Raw genomic sequence first — 20,709 nt, forward strand, 5'->3', positions numbered from 1 at the left:
TATGACGGTATCCAGAATGCCAATTTGTGCAGAGGGAAAGGAAATGTGGGTGGGTACCAACCGGTACCTGCAGTACCGCGCTTGTATCCGTTTCGGCAACGTGACTACGTAATTCTACTGTTGCTCTTTTATGGGGGAAGGAGGCGGCCCGAAACAGCAATAAGTATGTTGGAGGCTCGGTGGGATTATTTTTTGGGACAAGGATTTTGCTCGAAGTTATGCGCAACAATAAGGGGTTTCATGGTGGAGTACTGGCTCACAGCTTGCTTGGATGATTTCAAAGAAAATTGTAAGTAGCATTGACTTCAGCTGAACAAAGGTCGGTAAAAATAAAAATGGGTTCTCTACATGTTTGGGCACGGCAAATGCTGGGTAAAGCGTACCATTGGTACTTCGCGTACCTGAAGGAATAAAATAGACCCCATCTCGCGATCCTTAGCCTCTTACCCAGCAACTCCTATCCCTACCTCCCCGTGGTGCTGGCCGGGATACGAGCAACCTTAGGGAAGATCGGGTAACCAACCCCGGTGGGAACTATGGTCGTATGCTGACAGGGAAGGGGGGGTTTGCTCCTCTCCGGAGGTGCAAATCTTATTGAGCGTCTGTTCTCCATGTCAGGATCGGCTCACAACAGCGTCTGTTCCCCATGTTAGGGGCGGCTGATCATCGTCCGAGTGCCAGCGAGGGACTCTAAAATGAAACTGTGCACCATGGTCCACCGGAAATAAGGAGGAATGGTCCTCCGGAAATTTAGGGGTTTGGTGTCAGGCCCTGCAAGCCAGCCTTTAAAAATCATAAGCAACGAACAATCAACAAGAGAGTATGGACCGGAACCATCGGCGAAGACCACTGCGACGAAAAGGGACTAGCGATTGGAAACTCGGATCACGGAATTGCAAATCTCTCAACTTCATCGGGAGCACACGCATACTCGCTGACGTGCTCAAGGACCGAAGATTCGGCATCGTAGCGCTGCAGGAGGTTTGTTGGAAAGGATCAATAGTGCGAACGTTTCGAAGTAATCATACTGTCTACCAGAGCTGCGGCAACACACACGAGCTGGGAACAGCTTTCATAGTGATGGGCGATATGCAAAGGCGCGTGATCGGGTGGTGGCCGATCAACGAGAGAATGTGCAGGTTGAGGATCAAAGGCCGGTTCTTCAACTTCAGCATAATCAACGTCCATAGCCCACACTCCGGAAGCACTGATGATGATAAGGACGCATTCTACGCGCAGCTGGAACGTGAGTACGACAGCTGCCCAAGCCACGACGTCAAAATCATCATAGGTGATTTGAACGCTCAGGTTGGCCAAGAGGAGGAGTTTAGACCGACTATTGGAAAGTTCAGCGCTCACCGGCTGACGAACGAAAACGGCCTACGACTAATTGATTTCGCCGCCTCCAAGAATATGGCCATTCGCAGCACCTACTTCCAACACAGCCTCCCGTATCGGTACACCTGGAGATCGCCACTGCAGACAGAATCACAAATCGACCACGTTCTGATTGATGGACGGCACTTCTCCGACATTATCGACGTCAGGACATATCGTGGCGCTAACATCGACTCTGACCACTATCTGGTGATGGTTAAACTGAGCCCAAAACTATCCGTCATCAACAATGTTCGGTACCGACGACCGCCGCGGTACGACCTAGAGCGACTGAAGCAACCTGATGTCGCCACTGCATACGCGCAGCATCTCGAGGCAGCGTTGCCGGAAGAGGGTGAGCTCGATGGGGCCCCTCTTGAGGACTGCTGGAATACAGTCAAAGCAGCCATTAACGACGCAGCGGAGAACAACGTCGGGTATATGGGTCGAAGTCGACGGAACGATTGGTTCGACGAAGAGTGCAGACAGATTCTGGAGGAGAAGGACGCAGCGCGGGCGGTCGCGCTGCAGCAAGGTACCCGGCAGAACGTGGAACGTTATAGACGGAAGCGGAGACAACAGACCCGCCTTTTTCAGGAGAAGAAACGCCGCCTGGAAGAAGCGGAGTGCGAGGAGATGGAACAGCTGTGCCGTTCTCAAGATACACGCAAGTTCTATCAGAAGCTCAACGCATCCCGCAAAGGCTTCGTGCCGCGAGCCGAAATGTGCCGGGATAAGGATGGGAGCATCTTGACGGACGAACGTGTGGTGATCGAAAGGTGGAAGCAGCACTACGAGGAACATCTGAATGGCGCTGAGAGTAAAGGCAATGAAAGTCAAGGCAGCGGAGGAGATGACTACGTCAGTTCAGCGGACGATGGAAGCCAACCAGCCCCACCTTGAGGGAAGTTAAGGATGCCATTCAACAGCTAAAGACCAATAAAGCAGCTGGTAAGGATGGTATCGGAGCTGAGCTCATCAAGATGGGCCCGGAAAAGCTGGCCACTTGCCTGCACAAACTGATAGTCAGAATCTGGGAAAACGAACAGCTACCGGAGGAGTGGAAGGAAGGGGTTATATGCCCCATCTACAAGAAAGGCGACAAACTGGAGTGTGAGAACTTTCGAGCGATCACCATCCTTAATGCCGCCTACAAAGTGATATCCCAGATCATCTTCCGTCGTCTGTCACCATTAGTGAACGAGTTCGTGGGAAGTTATCAAGCCGGCTTCGTTGATGGCCGCTCGACAACGGACCAGATTTTTACTGTACGGCAAATCCTTCAAAAATGCCGTGAATACCAGGTCCCAACGCACCATCTGTTCGTTGATTTCAAGGCGGCATACGACAGTATAGACCGCGTAGAGCTATGGAAAATTATGGACGAGAATAGCTTCCCTGGGAAGCTTACCAGACTGATCAAAGCAACGGTGGATGGTGTGCAAAACTGTGTGAAGATTTCGGGCGAACACTCCAGTTCGTTCGAATCGCGCCGGGGACTAAGACAAGGTGATGGACTTTCGTGCCTGTTGTTCAACATTGCGCTAGAAGGTGTCATGCGGAGAGCCGGGCGTAACAGCCGGGGTACGATTTTCAACAGATCCAGTCAATTTATTTGCTTCGCGGATGACATGGACATTGTCGGCCGAACATTTGCAAAGGTGGCAGAACTGTACACCCGCCTGAAACGTGAAGCAACAAAAGTTGGACTGGTGGTGAATGCGTCAAAGACAAAGTACATGCTTGTGGGCGGAACCGAGCGCGACAGGGCCCGCCTGGGAAGCAGTGTTACGATAGACGGGGATACCTTCGAGGTGGTCGAGGAATTCGTCTACCTCGGATCCTTGCTAACGGCTGACAACAACGTTAGTCGTGAAATACGAAGGCGCATCATCTATGGAAGTCGGGCCTACTACGGGCTCCAGAAGAAACTGCGGTCGAAAAGATTCGCCACCGCACCAAATGTGTCATGTACAAGACGTTAATAAGACCGGTAGTCCTCTACGGACATGAAACATGGACAATGCTCGAGGAGGACTTGCAAGCACTCGGAGTATTCGAGAGACGGGTGCTTAGGACCATCTTTGGCGGTGTACAAGAAGACGGTGTGTGGCGGCGAAGAATGAACCATGAGCTCGCCCAGCTCTACGGCGAACCCAGTATCCAGAAGGTAGCTAAAGCCGGAAGGGTACGATGGGCAGGGCATGTTGCAAGAATGCCGGACAGCAACCCTGCAAAGATGGTGTTCGCTTCCGATCCGGCAGGTACGAGACGACGTGGAGCGCAGCAAGCGAGATGGGCAGACCAGGTGCAGAACGACTTAGCGAGCGTGGGGCGTATTCGAGGATGGAGAGATGCGGCCTCGAACCGTGTATTGTGATTCAGTGTTATCTGTATAGATGTAGACTAAATAAATGAAATGAAATGAAATGACATGTTTGACACAAGATCTTTAGAGAAGCTAAAGATCTTCCTTAATATTTAAGTGCACCCAAGAAAAAGTTTTACTTTGTTTTATTAAAGTCATCGTTATCAGTTTAATTAAACTAAGATACAACAAAAACATTGACGTTTGTTGGTTTCCTTCATTCACTCAACATTACCCTTCTTTATCAAATTCATTTCGACCTTCGAATTCTATATTAAATAATATTTCTACTGGAAAAAATACAAAATAAAATTTATAGAAACAAAACAGTTAGATTGAGAATATTTTGAATAACAAACTCTGATTAACAAAACCAAACAAATTTCATAATGTGATGAAACTCACTGATCGTAATAGCTTCTCACAACAAAAGAAATCGAGAAATCAACGACAAAACATCTCGATAATCTGACATGTTTCCAACACGAGGGCAACAAAAGGCATCACAAGGTAATAATGTAGGTATGCACGCACAGAAAAAAAAATCATTTTTATAAGTGAGGCAATCCCTTATGCTGACGTCATCAACCGAGACACATATCCGAATATTACACAATATTGCATCATTCTTGATTCAGAATTAAAATATTTACAGTAATATTGTGTAATCAAAAACAAAACCCTAGCCATTAGATGCTTTCTATGGTCAAATGGCCTGAAATTATAGTAAGGATAACTGGTCAGAAATTCGAGAGCGCCGAAGCAAACAAAGCGGCGCATCAATTTAAGATTCTGGACATCAAATGCAGCTCTGTTCTCTAAAACTAATTTTATTGTTTCACTATTTTATGTTTCAGTATCTCAATACATATTAGAAATTAATTGAAGTTTATTGGTACTATACCAGATAGGCAGCTCCAGAATTAGTTTCAAAACATTATTTGGGTCCTCTGAACTAACTTCTTCCAGTTATTGTCAAAACATGCAACACGGCTGGTTTAAAAGTTTTTTTTTGTAATCTACTGCAATCTACCACGAATAACACGAAGTCTTCATCCTTTGATGGAAAAGCACGTACTTAAGTCAGAAATTATGGCTATTTGGGTCCCAGTATGATGCTTTGGAGAACACTAGCTCGTACAGGTAACCTATCAGATTTTAAATTCTGATAGTTTATCTTGTTAACCATTGTAATGTTCATCACGAAAAGCGATTCGCTCCCTTAATCATGATTCACGAATATAAAATCTTGAGATCCTAAGATTTGTCATTTTTCTATAATTCATTATTCCACAAGCATTCTTCATCATACTGTATAATACTTATCGGTCAATGAAATATTCTGATACTCTTCTAACACCCCATTTTCAAGAAGCAAAGACGGCTGATAAGTAGCACGTCGGGCTGCAATTCAGTAGACTGGAGTTCGATCCCCAATGATGTTTTTTTTTATTTTTCACTCCCAAAAACTAAATCGTAACGCACTGGATGTGTTTCATGAAAAAAGAAACTTACGGAACCATTTATATTCATGCTGTATTGTCATAACTCGAAACCACGATAGATGCATGGAATCATGAACCATTTTCTAATTTCTTGAAATGGATTTTTACCAGTACAGAGGAATATTAAAATTCATCAATATCACCAAAAACCCTAACTATTACCCATTGCAGAATGTCGTAATTTTGTCGGATGAGAGTAATTACGGATAGCATGCAACAAGGCATGCAACATTCTGCAACATGTAATACAATGTAGAAAACGTAACGGTTTGGTGAATAAAAATAGCGTTTTGGTGAATAAAAAGGGGGAGCCGTATTATTGTGTCTTTTATTTTCCGGATTGCAATAATGTCTTGTCCGTTGTCTGATGCCAGATGTTACGTATTCAGTCTGCGTGACCTATGGTCGAAAACTATGCTCCGGTCTTTCTATTAAACCACTAAACACTATACACATACACTATTCACATGGCAGTGAAATGGTAAAATGATCTAAAGGCTTTTTTGATAGTTAGCCCGGTGATCATGAGTTAAATCCTCTCTAAAGATTCATAAAATTAAGGTCCCTTGATCTATAACTTTGAATAAATGTACAATCATACAATTAAAAAGGTATTGAAAAATGAACATTTTGACTAATTTAATTGTATCAACTTTCGAACGAACTGAATAAACGGACCGAGTACATTATGCTGCGCCGAAAAAGCTTCAATCGTCCCAAAGAATTGTGGCGCGACATATCACCACCACCGACGAAGTACCTACCACCGTAGAAGAGCATTTAGGCGCACGGTCGGTGATGAGTCAATGCATAGCAATGACCACGCCAAAACGTGTACGTACGGGAGCTTTTACTAGCTCCCAGTATAACCAGCGATATTCGTTCGCACGATTTGTGTCTTTAGGCACATGTCTATCAAATTTATTATTCAAATAACAAAAAGCAATGATTTTTGGCTAAATACTTTGATAAAAAAAACTCAAAGTAGCAACCCAATCAAGTTGTAAGTTGTTGTAGGTCTACTACTTACTTTTATTATTATTCATTTAGACACTTTATAAAATAATAGTGGCTCCTGCATTTTCAAAATTATAAGTATTATAATGATCTCGTCTACTGTTATTCTGACATTCCATTTACAGTACATTTATCTTTGCCGGTCCACTTTTTACTTTTCTTCAAATATTCTTCTTCAATCGTTGCATTTCTTTGAATTTTTCATGTGTTCTCTAATTCTGATGCTGGCTGTACCTCTTCTGTATACAGAAACCAGACACTGTTCAGCACTTTGCAGCCGACATAGTGCCCCATAAGACAGGTCCCATTTCATTGCTTTGCAATTAGATAAGCAAGCTCCTCCAGCGTTATGGTTTACATGAAAAGACATTACGCACGGCAGTGTTTGTTTGGATTTAAAGCACCAATTTTCTGACCTGCGAGACTTTTTTTTCTTCAGCACAGCGAGCACAGTAGGCGTCAGCATTTCAACCTGCACGAATCCTTCTGACGCTTGTCAAGACGTACGCCTTCTACTCCAGTTCAGTGATTAGCTGGTGATTGATAATACGCTCAAGTAGTACCTACCTATCGCCATGCAATTGGTGAGCGAGATTTGACGAGATTGGACGTGGAAGGCGTTGAAGCAAGATGTACCCGATCATATAATGAGTAATGTTGCAGCTTTTCACCCTTGATCAAGAATCCACAGATAAACGATTGTTTAGGGTGATGTCGGATTTGGCGAAACATCTATTGGTATTCGCTTAGCTACTAATTTTGCGTGTTTACACCGAACTATTCGTCAAACTAAGTTTTCAAGCTATTGTCACGAATTTTTCAGGAATTTAAATACGATATGTGAACTTTATTTACGTATGACTACTTCTTCTTCTTATTGGCATTACATCCCCACACTGGGACAGAGCCGCCTCGCAGCTTAGTGTTCAATAAGCATTTCCACAGTTATTAACTGCGAGGTTTCTAAGCCAAGTTACAATTTTTGCATTCGTATATCATGAGGCTAACACGATGATACTTTTATGCCCAGGGAAGTCGAGACAATTTCCAATTCGAAAATTGCCTAGACCGGCGCCGGGAATCGAACCCAGCCACCCTCAGCATGGTCTTGCTTTGTAGCCGCGCGACGGCTAAGGAGGGCCCCTTACGTATGACTAGTTTTCTTTAATTCTTCAACACATCCATAAGCTTGTACTTTTCTTTGGAATGCACTCAAGGGTTTGCGCAATACCAGACACAAACATTTCGAAACTAAAAAAAATATCTCATTATCTCAGTCGATTATTTCACTTAATTAAGGTCAACTTCCAAAAAGAACCCATATTTCTGTTAACGCCTCTAACTATTTCAAAAATAGAAAACAAAAAATCAAATAAAGTGTCGCAGTGTGAATCGGTCTGAAGAATAATCTTGCTGCTCTTCCAAAATCTGGCAAAAATCGTTTCAAAATAAGATTTCAGCATTTTCTTTTTGATTGTGGGTTTTTTTTTACCATAGTAAAAAAAAAAAAATATTAGCGTCAATAGGGCTGCAAAATGGTGGGTTGACATCAAGGAAGGAGCGCCCAACAGAGCTCTGGTCCCCACAAGTCCCTATCTCACGCTTCCACGGGTCGTCCGATGACAAAAGACCGCCAGCTAAGGGTTGTGTACTTAGCTGGTAGTGCAGCCTGGGCACTGTTGTCCTTCTGACATCAGCTAGAGTGAGAAGGTACGCCTCGAGCGTCTGTTCACCAGGAGGTGCGGCTCAAACAGCGTCTGCCTGGTACCCAGCGGCTGATTAACAAAATGCTGTATCGCGTCAGCTATACCTAAGGTGGCAGCCCCATCATCGCGATGTAGGTAACGCGACCCCGGTAAGGTAGCTTACTGAAGCCTCTCAAATACCACGAAAAATAGAGATAGAAGAAAAAGAGAACGTTATTTTTGGCAACCGACCCGGCAACGAAATAAGGACTATGATTGGAAACTCGGTACCTGGAATGTCAGGACCCTAAATGAACCTGGACGAGTGAGCCTTCTGGCTCGTGAACTGCAGAAGGTTGGAGTGAACGTGGCTGCTATTCAAGAAGTCCGATGGCCTAGAACGATGGCCGGAGAACGTGAATTCCGAGCCGTGGATCGCACGACCAATACTGCATTCAAGTATAACATCTATCACAGCGGCGGTGAAAAAGCAGAGCATGGAGTTGGTTTCGTAGTGATGGGCAAGCAGATGAAGCGAGTGATGCGGTGGAAACCCATTAGCGAACGAATCTGTGTGTTGAGGATACGGGGCAAATTCTTCAATTACAGCCTAATCAACGTTTACGCATCGACAAACGATAAATCCGACGACGTGAAAGACACGTTTTATGAATATCTTGATAAAGCCTATGGAGAGTGCCCAAAGCATGACGTGAAAATTGTTATCGGAGACGCTAGCGCCCAGGTCGGTAGAGAGGACTTTTTCCGTCCCATAATCGGTAGGGAGAGCCTTCACTCCGCTACCAATGACAACGGCATACGGCTAGTAAATTTTGCTGCTGCCAGAGGGATGGCCATCAGTAGCACCTACTTTGCACGAAAGAACATCACCCGAGCAAAGCTTGAGAGCAAAACGATAACTCGTTTTGATGTTGTGAAATCGCCGAATATGATTACTTAATTTGATATCTTTTTGGTCGTTTTAACGGTTAAAATAACAAAATGTATAGCAGAAAAATCTTACTGTGACATCAAATCGAAAACTAAAATTTGATATTGGTTCCGATAACAAAATAAGTACACAGTTTGATGTCAGATCATACAATTTAGAAATCTACAGCAAAATGAGATCAAAATATGTAATCAATCATGATGATTCATATTTGAAAACAAATTATGATTTCAATTTGATGTCGAAATCAAAATGTGTTTTCTATATGCTCTCATTATGTTTTCAGACTTTGCTCGGGCAGAGAGCACACCTGGAGACACCCAAATGGTGAAACTTGCAACCAGATAGACCATGTTCTGGTGGATGGGCGCCATTTCTCGGATGTTATCGATGTGCGGACATTCAGAGGTCCGAATATTGACTCTGATCACTACCTCGTTGTCAGTAAAATCCTATCACGGTTGTCAACTGTATCGAACGAAAGATCACAGCGAACGATGCGTTACAATATCCAGCGATTGTCGGCGGAAGGAGTATCGGCTGAGTACCGCCAGAAGCTCGACGAATGGATAAGTGCAATCAACGTTAGCGACAACATCAACGATCTATGGGAGTCGATCCATGGAGCGGTGAGCACAACAGCACGAGAAGTGGTAGGCACTGCCAAGAGGCGACCCAGGACGGGTTGGTGTCAGGTACCCGATCGAATAGAGATCGGTACAAGGAAGCAAGAGCAGCCGAAAAACGAACCCACCGCAGGAAGAAAAAAGAGTACGAAGAACAAGTTATTAGTGAGGCGCAGGAAAAAATGGAGCATAACGATATGCGGAGGTTTTATGAGTCTGTCAATGGCGTGCGGAGAAAGACAGCGCCATCTCCCGTCATGTGCAACGACCAACAAGGGAATTTACTGACAGATAAAACTGAAGTGGCTGCCAGGTGGAAGCAACACTTCGAGACTTTGTTGAATGGAGGAAGTGACGGTGCATCGGTGAACAGAATAAATATTAGCGACGATGAACAAGCTGTGGAGTCACCTACACTAGATGAGGTTAAAAAAGCTGTGATAGAGCTGAAAAACAATAAGGCTGCGGGGAAGGACCAGCTCCCGGCTGAACTTCTCAAACATGGCAGTGAGCAGCTTTATGAAGTTCTGCACCATGTTATGTCGAAAATATGGGAAGACGAGGAAATGCCTGCTAGCTGGTTGGACGGCCTCATTTGCCCTCTCTTTAAGAAAGGGCACAGACTGGAGTGCGCCAATTACCGAGGAATAACCCTCCTTAATTCGGCGTACAAAATTATGTCCCGTGTTCTGTTCAACAGATTGAGACCGCTTGAAGAGTCCTTCGTCGGCGAATACCAAGCAGGTTTTCGTGAGGGCCGATCAACGACGGATCAAATGTTTACCCTAAGACAAATCCTTGATAAATTCCGGGAGTACAACTTGCAGACACATCATCTGTTTATTGATTTCAAGGCGGCGTACGATTCAGTGAAACGGAATGAATTATGGCAAATTATGCTTGAACATGGTTTTCCGGCGAAACGGATGCGACTGATTCGTATAACATTGGACGGATCGAAATCAAGTGTAAGGGTTGCGGATGAAATATCGACGTCATTTGTTACCTTAGATGGATTAAAGCAGGGTGATGCACTCTCGAACCTACTGTTCAATATAGCGCTCGAGGGAGCGATTAGGAGAGCTGGTGTGCAAAGAAGCGGTACCATTATCACAAAATCGCATATGCTCCTGGGATTTGCGGACGATATCGATATTATCGGAATTGATCGCCGTGCCGTGGAAGAGGCTTTTGCGCCTTTTAAGAGGGAGACAGCGAGAATTGGACTCACGATCAATACCAGCAAAACGAAGTACATGGTCGCTGGCAATCAACGTGAGTTCATTAGTGGTGGTGGTAACGAAATAGTGCTGGATGGTGAAAAATTTGAAGTGGTAGAAGAATTTGTGTATCTTGGAATATTAGTGACGTGCGATAATGATGTTACCCGCGAGGTGAAAAGGCGTATAGCAGCTGCAAATAGGGCTTATTACGGACTTCGTAACCAGCTTAAGTCCCGTAGTCTGCAAACGAAAACAAAACTCGCGCTGTATACTACTCTGATTCTTCCGGTGGCTTTATACGGCCATGAGACATGGACGTTAAAGGAGGCTGATCGGAGAGCTCTCGGAGTGTTTGAGCGTAAGGTGCTGCGGACAATACTCGGCGGTAAACAGGAGAACGGTATCTGGCGGCGTCGCATGAATCACGAATTGTACCAGGTGTATAAAGGGCTGGATATTATTAAGCTTATACAACACGGCAGACTACGGTGGGCTGGTCACGTTGTTCGTATGCCGGAAGAACGTCAAGCGAAGATAATATTTAGTAGAGAACCCGGAAGAGGCCGCAGGCTTCGTGGAAGGCCGCGTACACGATGGCTTTTTGCAGTTGAAGAGGACCTGAGGGCACTCAATGTTCAGGGCGACTGGAAGCGATTGGCCCAGGATCGAGTCCAGTGGAGAAGGATACTCCATTCGGCGTAGGTTCATCGAAGAGCTGTAGCCCATCAAGTATCAAGTAAGTAAGCGTCAATACATATGGGTTCTGTTAAAAGTTGACCTGAAGCACATAACATATAGGCATCTTTGCTGTGGAATACGTGGTCTATCCATGATTTAGAAACGCTAGCGAACCTAGCGATGGAAGTCATGCTTTACTGAAAATCGAGCATAAGACAGAGCAGCAAAGCAACCCATGCTTTTCTGTATTTTTCTTTCTACATGAATGTATGGGAGCGCTTTTCGTCGATTGTTGATACACAAACAGTTCGTGCGCTTAGTTTCATAGGGGCGTAACTGTATTGATCGATTTTTCTTCGTCGATGTTTTTTTTTAATTATTGTACCGAATTGCGCTAGTTTGTCGATGATTTAATGGTTTGGTGTGATAAAGGATGATTGTATCTTGCACCAGAATCAATAATTACGGTTGTAGCTTTTGAAACAATTGAGTTATTAACAAAATATAAAATCGATTAAGAGAAATCGATCAATACAGTTACGCCCCTATGAAACTAAGCGCGAGAGTTCTCACGCCGAGAATCATAGGGGCGCAACTCGCCATACATTGATCGATTACGCTTAATCGAATTTTGTATTTTGTTAATAACTCAATTGTTTCAAAAGCTATAACCGTGATTGTGGATTCTGGTGCAAGATGAAATCAACCTTTATCACACCAAACAATAAAATCTTCGAAAAACTACCGCAATTCGCCATACATTGATAAAAAGAAAACATGTACGAAAAGAAATCAATCAATGCAGTTACGCTTCTATGATTTTCAGCGCGAGAGTTAATTTTGAAACTTGCAGTTTGTTCTATCATCTCTATCTGTTTTATGATATATGTTCGTCGATTGTTGATACACAAAAAGCCTACTTTTTAAATTACAGTTTGTTTTATGATGCCAATCTGTTTTGTGCCTGGAACTGGGGCTGTTGGCACAAAATTGAATAACTAAAACCTTTACATAAGATGTGGATTGTTTGTTGGTGTGCGTCTGCAACATTTTCTCGTACACGTGTTGTTCCTTCGACTGTGTTTTCGAAAATAAAAACTACTGGGAGTTTCGTGATGAAACTTATGCAGTGTAAACAACACACGATGAGGTCTTCTTACCCAAAACTTCGTTAATATTGGTCTAATAGGCGTAATATTATAGACCAATGAAAATGATGCAATTTAATAGTGGGCATCCTTTAGCTAGAGATTACAGATCTCAGGTTGTAATAATTGGCCAGTTTTTCTGCTGCTCTTTCTGGGTTGTTTATAAATCCATCCGGGCTCTTGATTAAACGGATCGATGTTGTCGGATGCTTCGTAGAGTACCGTTTTGGCTTAAATCCCTAACATGACTCACATTCCGAACGTTGGCGTTTTAGCGCCATAAAACTCAAACTTTGAACAATTTTCCATATGACGGATCAAAATTTCAAACGAATTTCTGATCCAATAGAAAGAACTACGTTTGCTACCCGTTTTGCTACAGTTCAGTACATTACCCGTTTGCTACAGTTCAGTCGTCGTACTACTTGGAATGATACTTTCTTCATTTTTTTTTGCACGGTTCCTCCTTTTCTTGCTTAACTGCTCTGACTTCCTGGAGCCTCGCCAACGCTTTGGGTCGATCAGGATTTTGTTTTTGAAATCGCCGTAGAGATTGAAGGCATTTTCGTCGGTGACGAATTGCCGCCTCTGTTTCGGGCACCACATGGTATACCTAGTACGGATTGCCGCTGCGATTATCTTCTCGGTGAAGAAACTTCCCACGTTCTACTTAATGTCTGGACGGATTGTTTGAGAAGTGATACGTTCATAGAAAGGCCAATCTGCACAATCGTACAACCATTTTTGTCGTAATTTTCGGAAGCGTGACCAACCAGACATAGACACCGCTAACGGAAAGTGGTCCTTGTTGTGCGTGTCTGCCATGGTTCGCCAAGTAAACCCATGGCAGAATAATTTCGTGTCGAAGAACTGTTGTTGAAGATAACGACTTCGGCGATGTATCTACCCAGCGCTGTTGACGACAGCGAGCAAGCCCTGATGATGTACGTAGAAGTCACCGGCCCTTCTAACTCATCGAATGTACCAAAATCTATTTGAAACTGGGCTGAGTCTGGCAGAATATAGGAACAAAGTTAGGCCAAGTTACTACGTAGGTGCAAAACGCACCTGAGCCGGAGCAGCAAGCCCTAACTCAAAAAATACTCATATCATCTTCTGTAGGGTATCCAATCATGGTTTGAACCAAATGGCAGGCATCAGATGAGTCGGCAAATTAAAGTTCAGATATTTCATTATAGAAACATGTTACAACTGCGAACTCTAGTTTATATGAAAGCTTAGTTCATCATGGGTTCACATATTTATGCCTAGTTTTATTGAAAAGACTTAATAATTCCAAAACTTAGATTCGTACCATGGTTTGAACTACACCGTTCATGGTTTGAGCCAAGGTTTGAACTAAATTCGTACCATGGGTTGAACTACTGGTAGCAGTGGCAACCGCTCCTAAATATAATACTTATTACGTGCCTCAAACACTGAAGAAACCTATAGAAAAGCAAATTTGTTTTATTATTCATCTTATCGCATTAGATTAGTAACTCGAAACGTGTGAAAATCATGTAAATTATCGACATGAAAATTGCGATTTTTTCATATTGAAAATGTAAACAAAATACTCCAGCATGGCGCATGCAGCGCTCCTAGCGGACACCAGTAGAACATGACTGCATTTACAAGTTCAAACCACGATACATTTTAGTTCAAACCATGATCAATTTTTACCTTGTATGAATGTTACTATTTTAACTATTTAAAACTGTTCCTCAATTGTACGATGATGTCAGTCGATTACAGATAAAAATAGATTTCTTTTGATATATTGATCTCACTCCGATGGATATGAGCTTTTGGAAATTGTGCCACTGGTAGGGGAATTTAGCGCCAATTCATGACGTTTTTAAATCGCTCCATTTTACTATTTAAACAATATGTACGAAAGTTTAAATGAACTCTAACACTTCCAGTATCCCGAGTAGCACAAATCAGACGGATTTGGTTGCAGCGACTTGAATGCGACCTGATTTGGTCGAACATAAGTCACAGGAACTCGTCTATGACAAGTGTGTTGCTAGGGATACCTAAATATGCCAATCATACTGTTTAAGGTTCAATTCCTGCCAATGAGATGGTAATTTCGACTGATTTCAAAATAGTTCAAATTTTCAATAAGTAATAATTTTCAAAAAGCACCTTTTCAGAGTGGACATATTATTACAAGGCATTCCGCTCAACTTAGGGACAAATCTGCAGAAATCCAATACTAAATGCACTCGCGTTTTCAAGGGTCATTAAAAACAGAAGCCACGCACAATTGTATTTTTTATTATTTCAGCTTTGCTGCGTCGCAGCATGCGTGGAACAATAAAAATGACAGTTGTGCGTGGCTTCCGTTTTTGATTAGGGTGCCCTTGAAAACGTGAGTGCATTTAAATCATTTGTTTGAGAAACTGCATATATCCATTTGTAGAATCGACCGGTCAACTTGATTTCCTCCTCCTTGATCTTGCGCACCTGTTCCTCGTTCATGTACTCGATTTTCACATTGTGACTGTTGGTGTACTTTTGGCCGGAGCGATCGCTTGCCAGCAGTTTGGCCAGATCCTCCTTTTCACTGTTGGGGTTGGGGTGTCACACTCGAAATCATTGTCGACGATTAGGTTTGGTGTAGATTTTCCGTTTGATAATACAATCGTTGATGCAGCTCGATGTTACCCTCGATCAGGCTGGTTACGTAGTAGGTAACACTGCTGTTTGACTGCATTTGCAGCTCACCAATATCGATTTGCACTTGGGAATTTATTTTCTGTAAAGGGCCACCTAAATCAGTCGTCAGGAATACATTGCTTCGTAAGTTTTGCCTGACACCGACATTCTGCAGGCAGAGATCTGAATTATGAATTAGCTTCGTCGTAATTCGATAGAACTCATTCGTCAACATTGGTTGATTATTTTGTTTGGTTTGCGATCCTAAATGGAAAGTTGGAATGATATAACACGAACTTATCACAGAGATCTGCTCCAAACAGTCCCGATGGGGATTATAACTCTTAAACCCTTTCTGCACGTTGAGCTTCTCCCGCAGCGACAAAACCCATCTGCATCTCCAGTCGGAAGATATGCACATCTACGTTCCCCATGAATTGGTACCGTTCGCCGGCAAACACAATCCGGTAGCATTTATGGGGTTCCAAAATGAGTTCGTCAATCGGTTTGAGTGTTTCCCCAGGTGACGGTTCGGTCGGAGTGTACTCGCAATACTGTGCGGCCGGTACCCGAACTGCATTGGACTTGAGATCCGTCAGGAGAACGGAGAAGTTCTTCAACTTCAAAGGAACGTCTACGATGGACCGAATATACAGCTGCAGGCACAGCTTTTCGTCGTTTTTTATCTGACGCTGATCGAACGTGATCCTACACTCGATCAGATCGTTCAATCGATCAAGATCTAGCTTGATGGGGCTACTAAAGGAAGATAAAGCCGTGCTCCAACTGACGGACAGTTCGGGAGATATTTGACTGATCGAAACCGGAGACACGTTGTGAAATACTTTCCACAGGTTTGCCAGAATCAAAATACGTTCCATTTTATCCATGGCGATGCGGAAAGATACGCCGATCGTAAAGTTTTCAGCAATACCTCGGAGAAAATGGTGTACCATTTGTCAACCCGATAGTCGGACAGCATTGGCAAATACAATGTGAGGGCTTTCGAGTGGTCGCCACTTTTGAGATACTCTTCAGCCATGGCAATGGCAAGTTTCTTCCGGAATCGCAGACATTTGTAGACCTTATACTGAGCCATTGCCTGACCCAGCAGAATAATAATGGCCGCAGAATGGTTGTATGATTTTTCCATTTCTTGCACTAGGCAGATTATCTGTTGCTCGGATACAGGCTCACCTGTTTTAGTTCCTCGGATACCAAAAAAGTCACTGTACAAGGCAGAGTTCAGACTGATTGATGATTGCTTGCCATCGGCACTCACCGGCTGTCCTTCGCACCCGATCGCTGGTCCCAGGGCCGAGCACTGCAGGAAAGCCTTCTTCCGTTTGCCGATGTACTCGGCGGCTTTGTGGAAGTAAATACCCGGATGTTGCGTCTGCACAGGGGCCAGCCCATTTTTCACTGCATCGCAGAATAGCTCCCCGAAAGCACTGTACTGCACACACAGCCAGGCCCAGTGCTCAAATACCAGCTCCTTGAATCCGATACTTGTGGATGTAGTTCTTAAAGTAGGAAATAGAATCCTTCGGAGCATTCACCTTGAAGAACAGTCGACAGATTTTGTAGTTCATGAAACCGGCAATGGTTAATTTCGGGACAGTTGGTATCGACAATTCGAAGGTCATTCAAATTATCGTACGTTTGTCGGTAATGCTTCAAGGCGTTCAACTGATCCAGTTTAAGCTCGGAAATAAACCCCAGCTTGAACAAATGCTTAATTCTCAGCATCTTATGAATCTCGGTAAGTTGATCCTAGTGCGAACGAATTTGCTTCAGGATTTGAATGTATATGATTGAACCAGTTCAAGGAAAGCGGACTGCAAACGAAGGATTTGTCCCATCAGGTGATCGTTATGGGTCAAGACAAACAACATTTCAACATTGATGTCGCAGTTGTTCGTAAGGTGAGCTGCTCGTTCAGAAGCCAAAAGGTCGTCACCTTGAGGAAGCAGAACCACTGCTATCCGGGTATGCCGGCCTTGCAATGAGTTCTTTAGCGATTGAATCATGGAAGCACAATCCCTCTACTTCTCACTCCACTGAGGATCGTTCCATTCCAAATCCTGAAACAGAACCACCACCGCTGGAAGAACATAAATATGCTTTAGCATCCAGTTTCGTTTGAATATTCCCTTCGGAATAGGAATGGTACCATTAATAGGACTGCCGTTTCGGCTTCGACACCGGAAACTCGAAGTTCGAGGGAAGTAATTTATACTGGATCGATTCGCTCTCCGGTTTTTTACTACATATTGGGAAACGCATCCCAAATTGTTTTATGGGTAGCATTTAGCTGCACGTCCAGCCCGGAAAGTCCGACCAATGGCTGGGCGGTTGTGACCAGCTCTGATGGCAGTACGCTCGCATCCAGTGTCCCCCACTGCTAGTTGTAACTGTAACTAGTTGTAACGCCCACGTTGGGCGCCAATTGTAACTGTTAGTGACGTCCTGACGTCACGCAGTGGACGTCCACACGTCCCAAACTAGCTTACCTTCAGGGTTCTCAGGGTTGCCTTTACCTGCTCAAGCAGGGCTGGTAGCGACCGAAGCCACTCTAAATAGTGACTTTAGTGACCGAAGCTGACGAAAAAAGGGACCAAATAGTGACTTTCAGTTGCAGAAAAAGTGACCAAATAGTGACTTCCAATTTCAATTGCAAGTTCGATGAGACGAAATCAAGCGATTTTAAGTCGAAGGAGAATATTTTTTTCGTAATTTGTGTCGGAAAACATCTTTCACTCACCACTCTTTTCTCTTTCAACGAACTCAAAAGAGAAACGAAAATCGTACTCGGTATATTTTATCTATTCAGTGACTAAGTAAAATTGTATTGCCCTCTCTTTTAACCTCACGAAAATTTTACTCATTATCAGTAAAAAGCAGAACAACTCAAAACTATGAGTAGTAGGGCAGTTCAAATTTCAAAAATGTTCGAAAAGTCCAACTCCCATATGTCAATTAGCATCTATTTGGTAATATAGGAGTCCTGGCAAAATTTCAGGCAATTCGGTGGCCATTTAGGGGTGGCGCGAAGTCAATTTATGTTTATATGGAAATTTGTATGAGAAAAACTTGAAATTTATTCAAGTCTCCCTACCACTGTCGATTTGTGATGAATTCAAATAAACATCCCCAACATCCCTTTTTGGAATCTATATAAATGAGACCTCCGGATAACACATTAGTTATCAGTGGATTGAACGGTTCTATTGACAGTGTGAATATGATATAAATGGCTAAAATGGTGTAATTAGCCTCAACGTAGCAGTGGAAATATAAATTAAAATTAATGAGTTATCCACTGGTTGAGCTCAAATAGATTCCAAAAATGGAGGTTGGGGATGTTTATTTGAATTCATCACAAATAGACAGTTGTGGGGAGACTTGAATAAATTTTAAGTTTTTCCCATACAAATTTCCATATAAACATAAATTGACTTCGCGCCACCCCTAAATGGCCACCGAATTGCCTGAAATTTTGCCAGGACTCCTATATTACCAAAATGATGCTAATAGACACATGGGAGTTGGAATTTTCGAACATTTTTGAAATTTGAACTGCCCTAATGAGTAGTCTGCAAGCAAATCCAATTTTTACGCCACTGGCAGTGAGCGAAATATGGTTATCACTCTTAACACCTGTTTCACTTTCCTGAAAATTATTTCTCGGCGAAAATCTGCGTGAATGAGCATTCTCTGCTCGTGAGGATGAGTGAAAATTACAATCGTTGGATTAGCTACTTAAGAAAGATTCAGAGAACTCTTTGATTTGTCATAAATGCCACGGATGTTTTTGGAATTTTTAGTCCGACAGGTTTTGGTAGAAAACGATACAAAAATTATAAAGATTCATGTACAACGAGCCTGGGATTGAACGCTCGACCTCTAATGAGGACCATGCTCTCTGATTTTTTAAATATTTTTAATCCAAAATACGCAGATTTTCCGACTTGCTGTGCGTATTCATGAACGATTTTTGCTATAGAATTCGACAGCGCATGCAATCTTCAAAATTGGGGCGACAAGAACACCATTCTATGATATCTACTCAATAAATATTTGTTTAGAGCAAACCCTTCATTACATTTGTCAAAATCTACAGAAAAATAGCCGCTTGAGAACAAATCATATTTTCTTGAATTTTTTAGACAAATTTTTATATGGATGCCTAATGAGGGATAAAGTCTCCTCAAATTAAGGCAACAACTCAAAATCCAAATATCCTGAAATTGTGGTGGAATTATGGCATTTTTTTCAGTGAAGATCATTTAGCATATTTATGGATTTGTGCTGTGAAAAAATGATAGCATTTGGCCATTATTGGAAGAAGTTGTTCTAATTTTGCGTGGCCACTAAAAATTATCTTCAGGTGGAACAAAACACAATCAATAATAGAGTAAATAAGATTGTCAATTAAAAATTAACTCGGCACATAACAATCATTTATCTAGAGGATCTATTATAAAAATATGCTATATCAATACTACTTTACTCCCCATGATCGCATATTTGTAACATATGCATTTTAGTTGATTTTGTAAATCGTTTGTCAATCCTCCTCAATCATTTCCAGCTTACCACAGATAAGCAAGAAAGTAAATCCTATTTAACTGTTGTGGGATTAGATTAACGAATCTAAGCTAAGATTGAGCTTTCTGAACGATTCGAAAATAACACTCGCATACAAAATGAACAAAAATGCGAGTGTTACAAATATGCGATCATGGGCAGTTTAGTTCTTGATAAAACAGGGGAGAATCAAGTCTCCCAAGGAATCAAGTCGCCTCACCTTCCCCTATAAAGTTTGAGTTAAAAAGAACTCTAAATCGATAGGTCTCCTGCTTGCATGACTGTATACCAATTTATAAATTGTGACGTACAACACCTTCAATTAGTTACTAGTGAAATGCCAATAAGAGCAGCGATTTAAATAGCTCGCAAAGATTCAAAGCGATCATTTTTCCAAAATTTGTAATTTCATTTCCGCCATGAATAAAGCATCATCCGATGGATACATAAAGTTTTATCAAAAAAAATCTTGTTCAATAGTTTCAAAATAGTTGAAAATAGTGACTTTTTGCGAGAAAAAGTGACTTTAGTGACTTGAGGTCGAAAAAAGAGACTTTTTAGTGACTAGCCCGAAAAAAGTGACCAAGTCACTAAAAAGTGACCCGCTACCAGGTCTGGCTCAAGGGATACACGACGGAATAGCGAAGAGAGGTGGACAATACAACAAGAGTTCGACCCAATTGGATGCGCTTAGGGATTGCGTTTTAAAATAACTAAGAATTTAAAGATACATTTTTATCTATATCGTTAGCTCGAGGCTCCGTCCCATCCTTTTCCCGGCGCGGCTGTAGTGTTGGACATGTCGAAAGGGGGTGGGGTAGCTCGAAGCTTCATCCTGTCGTTTTCCGGCGCGGCTGTAGTGTTGGACACGCA

At 42.7% G+C, this 20,709-nt stretch overlaps 1 pseudogene; it reads right to left on the reverse strand.

Moving 5' to 3' along the window:
- Positions 1–885: 885 nt before the first annotated feature.
- LOC134210046 (trafficking protein particle complex subunit 11-like) lies at positions 886–18,134 on the reverse strand (annotated as a pseudogene).
- Between the last annotated feature and the right edge of the window lie 2,575 nt (positions 18,135–20,709).

The sequence above is a fragment of the Armigeres subalbatus genome, chromosome 2 (genome assembly GCF_024139115.2).
Source record: "Armigeres subalbatus isolate Guangzhou_Male chromosome 2, GZ_Asu_2, whole genome shotgun sequence".
NCBI classification, from domain to species: Eukaryota; Metazoa; Arthropoda; class Insecta; order Diptera; family Culicidae; genus Armigeres; species Armigeres subalbatus.